The sequence below is a fragment of the Triticum urartu genome, chromosome 4A (assembly GCF_056163025.1).
Source record: "Triticum urartu cultivar PI428250 chromosome 4A, HENAU_Tu73, whole genome shotgun sequence".
NCBI lineage: Eukaryota > Viridiplantae > Streptophyta > Magnoliopsida > Poales > Poaceae > Triticum > Triticum urartu.
The window spans coordinates 475,050,965-475,058,334 of NC_141876.1; positions in this window are offsets into that span (position 1 = coordinate 475,050,965).

Consider the following 7,370-nt stretch of genomic DNA (forward strand, 5'->3'; position numbering starts at 1 on the left):
TATGAACATCATCGTGCTAACCCGTCTGTTTCATAGGGAAGATCTAAGGATTATGGATATGTGCATTATTCTTCAAATCATTATGTCCATAAGTCCTCGAAGAATTTCTCTGCATACTCTTATGCTTACCCTAACCCCTCTTATGTGAAACGAAATGGACTGGCTTCTATGCCATCCTTTTCGTATGAAGCTCGCAGAATGCTGAACTCTTTGCCACCCCTTCAGATGTGGGTGGTGAAGAAAAAGAACTAATCTCTTCTGCAGGGTTAGGTCTCCAGACGCACGTAATCGTCTGAAGAATTTGCTGGAGACCTGAGCATGCCTGATAGGACGCATGCTAATCATGAAGAAATGAACTTTCATTTCTCACGTCCTCATATTGCTTTATCAGTTCTTTTACTTGATAAAATTGATCTGATGAATTGATGTCATATTCTTCACTGATGAAGTATATGAGTTTGTAAGCTGCACTAATTCATCTGCAGGATGATCAACCCAAAGCCACTGAGTGGGTCCTCGATAGTGGATGTACAAAACACATGACTGGTGACAAGAATCTATTGATGGATGCTCCGTTATCTCCGTCGCATCTGAAGCATATCATCTTTGCCGACAAAGGCAAAAGTCAGGTATTGGGTCTAGGTAAGGTTGCGATTACAAAGGATCGACACATGGACAAAGTCATGCTTGTTGAGTCCTTAGGATACAACCTTATGTCTGTCTCAATGCTTTGTGATCTTGATATGGTTGTTGTCTTTGGCAAGTACCGTTGTGTTGTGGTTATGGAAGCTAACAATTCCAAAGTCTTCGAAGGCTTTAGGAGAGGAGACCTGTATATTGTTGATTTCTCTACAGGACCACAACCAGCCGTGTGCTTACTTGCAAAAACTTCAGAAGGCTGGCTCTGGCATCGATGACTTGGTCATGCAGGCATGAGGAACTTGCACATGCTTGCGAAGAAGAAGCATGTCATTGGCATCGAGAATGTCAAATTCCTCAAGGATCACCTATGCGGAGCCTGTGAAGCTGGGAAGATGATGAAGGCCAAGCATCCAGCAAAGACTATCATGACCACCACTCGCCCATTTGAATTGCTTCACATGGATCTCTTTGGTCCTAATCATTATTCTGCTATTTCAAATGAAGCATCTCAATATGGCTTTGTTATTGTTGATGATTATTCTCGCTACACATGGGTACACCTTGTTACTTACAAACATGAAGTGCAGGAAGTCTTCAAACGATTTTTCTCGAGGGCTTCAACCAACTTTGGTGTGAAGATCAAGCACATCAGAAGTGACAATGGCACTGAGTTCAAGAATTCTGGTCTCGATGACTATCTCGATGAACTTGGTATTACTCATGAGTTATCTGCTCCTTACACTCCTCATCAGAATGGCATCGTGGAGTGCAAGAACATGACTCATGCTGAGATGGCTCGCACTATGCTTAATGAATACAAAATGCCCCATCGTTTCTGGACTGAAGCAATTGATACTGCGTGCCACATCATCAACAGAGTATATCTTCACAAATTCTTTAAAAAGACTGCCTATGAACTTCTCACTGATAAGAAACCCAATGTAAGTTATTTCAAAGTCTTCGGTGCTAAATGTTGGATTAGAGATCCTCATCACAACTCAAAATTTGCACCGAAAGCACATGAATGTTTTATGCTTGGTTACGGAAAGGACTCGCACACCTACAGAGTTTTCAACAACGTTCTTCACAAAGTTGTTGAAACTGTAGATGTGCGGTTCGATGAAACTTTTGCACCTGTTGCTAGACTTGAGGCTATTCGCATATTACTTGCTTATGCTAACCATCATGATATCACTTTATATCAAATGGATGTGAAAAGTGCATTCCTCAATGGTAAGCTTGAGGAAGAAGTATATGTTGCTCAACCCCCAGGTTTTGAAGATTCAAAGAATCCTGACAAAGTCTTCAGACTCAACAAGGCCCTCTATGGCCTCAAGCAGGCCCCACGGGCTTGGTATGATACCTTGAAGGAACTCCTCATGAAGAAAGGCTTCAAACCCGGTTCACTCGACCCTACTCTTTTCACTAAATCTTATGATGGTGAATTGTTTGTGTGCCAAATATATGTTGATGATATTATCTTTGGCTGTACTGACCAACATTATAGTGATGAATTTGCCTATATGATGAGTGAGGAATATCAAATGTCTAGGATGGGAGAGTTGAAATTCTTCTTAGGTCTTTAAATTCGTCAACAACACAATGGCATATTCATCTCTTAGGAGAAATACCTCAAGGATGTACTGAGGAAGTTCGGCATGCAAGATTGCAAAGGCGTCAAAATTCCTATGCCCACAAATGGCCATCTGTGCACTGATGAAAATGGTATTGACTTCGATCATAAGGTATACCGCTCCATGATAGGTTCTTTATTGTACTTATGTGCATCTAGGCCAGATATAATGCTTAGTGTTTGCATGTGTGCCCGATTTCAAGCTGCACCGAAGGAATCACACCATAAGGCTGTGAAGCATATTCTTCGATATCTAGCTCACACACCGACACTTGGATTATGGTACCCCAAGGGCTCGGCTTTTGATCTTGTTGGATGTTCTGACTCTGACTATGCTGATGATCGTGTGGATCGCAAGTCAACATCTGGTACATGTCATTTCCTCGGACGATCTTTGGTCTGTTGGTCCTCGAAGAAACAGAACTGCGTATCACTATCTACTGCTGAAGCTGAGTACATTGCCGCTGGTTCTTGTTGTGCCCAATTGCTATGGATGAAGCAAACTCTCAAGGACTACGGCGTCAACATGAAGAATGTGCCTCTCCTCTGTGACAATGAGAGTGCCATCAAGATTGCTCACAACCCAGTTCAGCACTCGAAGACAAAGCACATTCAGATTCATCATCATTTTCTTCGTGATCATGTGTTGAAGGGCGACATTTCTATTGAGCATGTGAAGACTGAAGAACAGCTAGCCGATATCTTCACAAAGCCCTTGGATGAGAAGAGATTTAGCAAGTTGCGGTGTGAGCTAAATATCCTAGAATCTTCGAATGTTCTTTGAAAAGGACACTCATCCTAACACTTATGCAAAATTGATGACTTAGATGTGCAACACATGAAGAAACGATTTTCTTCAATCAATGAAGAATGACACTCTTAGTGTGAAGAAATTAATGAAGAATTTGATTCTCAGAACCCAACGATAATTGTACGCGGTGTCTGAAATCATCATTCTTATACGATGGGTCACGCCACCACCAAAAGTTGAAATTTCTCAAATTATTCATATTCTTCAACTTTGCATAGTCTTCACTGGTTCCGTCGTTTTTCTTCATATATATATATATGAGTTTATGTCCTCTACATCATTCACTTATTGCTATTTCTTCAAGTTGGTTTTCTGCTAAGTGAATGTGATCAGACCCTTCCCCTCTATGCTATACTCAACCCAATCTGTTCACAAATTCTTCATGTGCGTTCTATTTGAAACTCGTTGAAAATCTTCACTGTGTCCTTGTCAGCTGAAGAAATTGCGAACGGAACTTTAAAACCTATCTTATCTAAATTCTCGGCTTTGCCACTCAAACCGTTCCGCATCCCACGATACACTTATCCACTCACCCACGATCTAACACGATCTCCACCTCTCACTACGTGGGTGACACATGTCATGCGAATGAGAAGGGTCAGGGGCACGTTCGTCCAATTTCTTTGGGCGAGCAGTTTTTCACCGTGGCTATAAATACCCCTCCTTCCCTTCCTCACTTCTTTTACTCCGCTCGACCTCTCTCTCCAGCTCAAGCTTCTCAAACCCTAGCGCCGCCGCTACTTCATCGCCGCCGGTGAGGAAGAGCTTCACTGCCTCTACCTCGTCGCCGATGTACTCGCGCCGACCGCGGACATCTTCACTCCGCCGCCGCCGTAGCTGTCTTCCTCCGCCAAGTTAGGGCGTGGAAGATCTGCACAGACGAACTTCACATCTCCTCACTCCAGTTCGTCGTGTTCTTCATCCAGGGTAATTAAAAGTTACTTTTACTGCCCTCGTTGATTCGAATGATTATCTACAAAATCTTCAAAAGTGTTTTTCTTCATATCTTCACACACTGAACACCTCACAAGTCATCTGTTCTTGATTCGTTTCTCTAATCATCATTTTTCTTCAAGATTCCTCAATTGTGTGGATCTTCGATCTATACAACTCTGGAACCTAAGACAAAGAACACTTAGTGAAAATATTCAAGACTCATCTGGTCAAATTCCTCAAACTTGTTCTTTTTGAAAAACCTTCTGAGAACGCATATGACCTCTCCAAATTCCTCGCAACTATACTCTGTTCACAGGTACACATGTCAGCTGCTGAATCACTAGGTTCTCATCAACTTAACTCATTTGCAGCGTTCCTCGAAGAAAAGTTGCATACTTGTTCAGAGAATTCAATTGTTCAAATTCCTCAACTGAAGAAAATGGCTGATGGTAAGAAGCCACAGAAGGGAGGAAAGAGGCCTGAGGTAAATACAATGTTTGAGATCCCTGATTACATATATGCTGGGTACTGCAAACCTACTGAGGAAACCAAGAATGAGCGCAAAGTGCGCAAACAGAGGATAGAGAGGAGATGGGAAAGAGAATGGAGGGAGTACAGATATGTCACTCCTAAGTACATGAAGAAATTCGCACTCAATCCTCCATGCCCAAGAGCTCCATTGGAACCTGGCCAAATAGCAGATCCCACCAGCCTCAAGCGCGGTGAGGACTATCCTGATGAATGGGCCAAGCGCCAAGCCAAGCTGGCTAAGCAAGCCAGAGCAGTGAGGAAATTCAATGAAGACTATGCTGCTGCTGCTGCCTCTGCTGTCAAGCCAAAGAAGGCTATGTCTAAGAAGCCTGCGCGCAAGCCAAGTGCTTCACCAACAATGCCCTCACGGCCAGAATCCTCAAAGCCCTCACGGCAAATTCCTCATGCTGCTCCTGTTCCTCCAAAGTCTTCAGCTCCTCCGCCAAAGCCTTCAGTTGTTCTGACCAAATCCTCAGCACCTGTGCATCTCGCCTCGTGCCAAAGGACTGCCGGCATCTCCATTGCCTCAGGTGTCTCAGCTAGTTCCTCAGCTGTCCCCTCACTGCTGAAGACAAAGACCACTGCTGGACGAGGTCCTCGCCCAAGTCCTCAAAAGAAGCAAGTCGCCTTCCAAGTGCCGTCTGATGAAGACGAAGCTGATGATGATGAACTTGCAGAAATCATCAGAGACGGGCAGGTCAGTGTAGCGACCAGACCTCAAACAGTCTGATCTCCGTGCTCCGATGTCATCCCTAGATCAGTAATGCTGACACCACACAGTACTCGAAGGATTTATAACAGAGTAGCAATCACACACTTATTACATCAAGTGTCTCGAAAGAGAACTTATTACAATAAATATGGCTTAAGGCCATCTAGTGACGATAACAGCGGAAGGCTTGGAAGATAAGTGAGTCCATCAACTCCAACGGCATCACTGAGTATAGAACCACGACCTAAAACTCCTTAATCGTCGTCTGAAAAGTCTGCAACATTAACGTTGCAGCCCAAAAACGGGTCAGCACATGGAATATGCTGGCAAGGTAACACATAGAGAATAATGGAATGCAACAACTATACTATATGCATATTTGGCTGCTGGAAGGCTCTATGGTTACAGTTTTACGTAAAGCCAATTTTTCCCTACTTCAAAGGAAATAAATTAATTAGTATCATGGTGGTTGTGAAACATTGAGAATGGTTGACAACATTCTCAATCCCAATTAAATAACATCATTAAAACCCATCAAAATTAATTTAGAGTAACATGTTGAGATTCACATGAAAATCCAGGTACTAGATACTCAAGATGTCCATAATCGGGGACACGGCTAACCATGATTAGTTTATACACTCTGCAGAGGTTTGCGCACTTTTCCCCACAAGACTCGATCGCCTCCGTTTGGTTTCTCGCACTGCAGGGTGTTTGAGAAGACGGATGACCGAGACACAGTCTTTCAGAAGCGCTAGCACCTTACGACGGGTAGACCGGTACACCTACTTTCCCCTACATCTGCTAGTCTACCACTGTAAGAGTTCGCACAACTTAGTCAACTATGCCAGAGCCCATATTGGCTTGTGGCTGCACACGGAAGTTTCTAGTATGAATAATCTCATGATCCCTTTGAGCCTGGGTGGCGGTCCAAAGAAAAACAGGCAAGTCCTGGTAACCCCAGGTGCCTCAATCCACCCAGATGTGTGTTAGGTTGCCACCTTAAATAAACCCTTAATTATAAATCTCACATCTGTCATGGATATCACTCACCCAATCCACGTCTACTAGCATAGCATGGCATAATAAGCAAACGTAGAAGTAACTCCCAAAGGTTTGATAAGAACCAGGTAATAGGTACTACCTCATCTACTTCCCATCCCACAATTTAATTAGATCCTATTCATGCAATGTGTGAGGATTGATCTAATGCAATAAAACTGGGTTGTAGAAAAGGTATGATCAAAGTGTTACTTGCCTTGCTGATGATCCGCGAAACCTAGAGATTCGAAGTAACAGGCGGCGCACTCCGGGTATTCTATCACAGACAAACAACAAGCATACAATAAGTACTCATCTAATGCACAGGTAAAACTCAAATAGAAGATCTAACCAGAAATTTCAACTTAAGAACCCTGGTTGACGAAAAGAATCAAATCGAACGAAGCAAAAGAAATCAAACGGCGAAAGAAAACAACTTCGTTCTAGTAATCTGGATCTAGGGCAAATTTTACAGTAGCAAAAACTTGTTTAAGTTGATTATTCGGAAAGAGGGTTTCGAGACGAAACTCCAGGCGCTTGAATCGTCTGATTCCGATAAACGAGCGAAAAGTTATACTAAAATGAAAATTGGATCAGAAATTGCGATCAGAAAATAACCGCGGAAAATCCGACGAAAAAGAAAGACGACGAACATATTTTTTTTAAAGAAAAACTGCACGGAAAACGAGGCGGCCGCGAACCTCGAAAGTCGCGTGGCTCCGACGGCGGCTAAAGGCGGCGGCGGCTAGGGTTTCGGCTGGGCTGGGGCTCTCGGCCGGGCCTCGGGCGCTATATAAAGGCCCCAAGCCAGGGAGTCCTGGCCGAATACGGCCCGTAGTCGGTTCGCGTTTTTTTTAAATTCCGCTCGGAAGAAAAAAAAAATACTAAACGACTCCAAAAATCACGAAATAAATTTTGCCGGGTTCCTAAAATCAAGCCCGATAAAGTGAACATTTATCTGGGCCCAAACTACAACTTTGAAAAACGCGCATTTTTCCTAAATTCAAATAAAAATACCAAAAAACTCCGAAATAAAACTTATTTGATTTTTTTATTAAATCCTC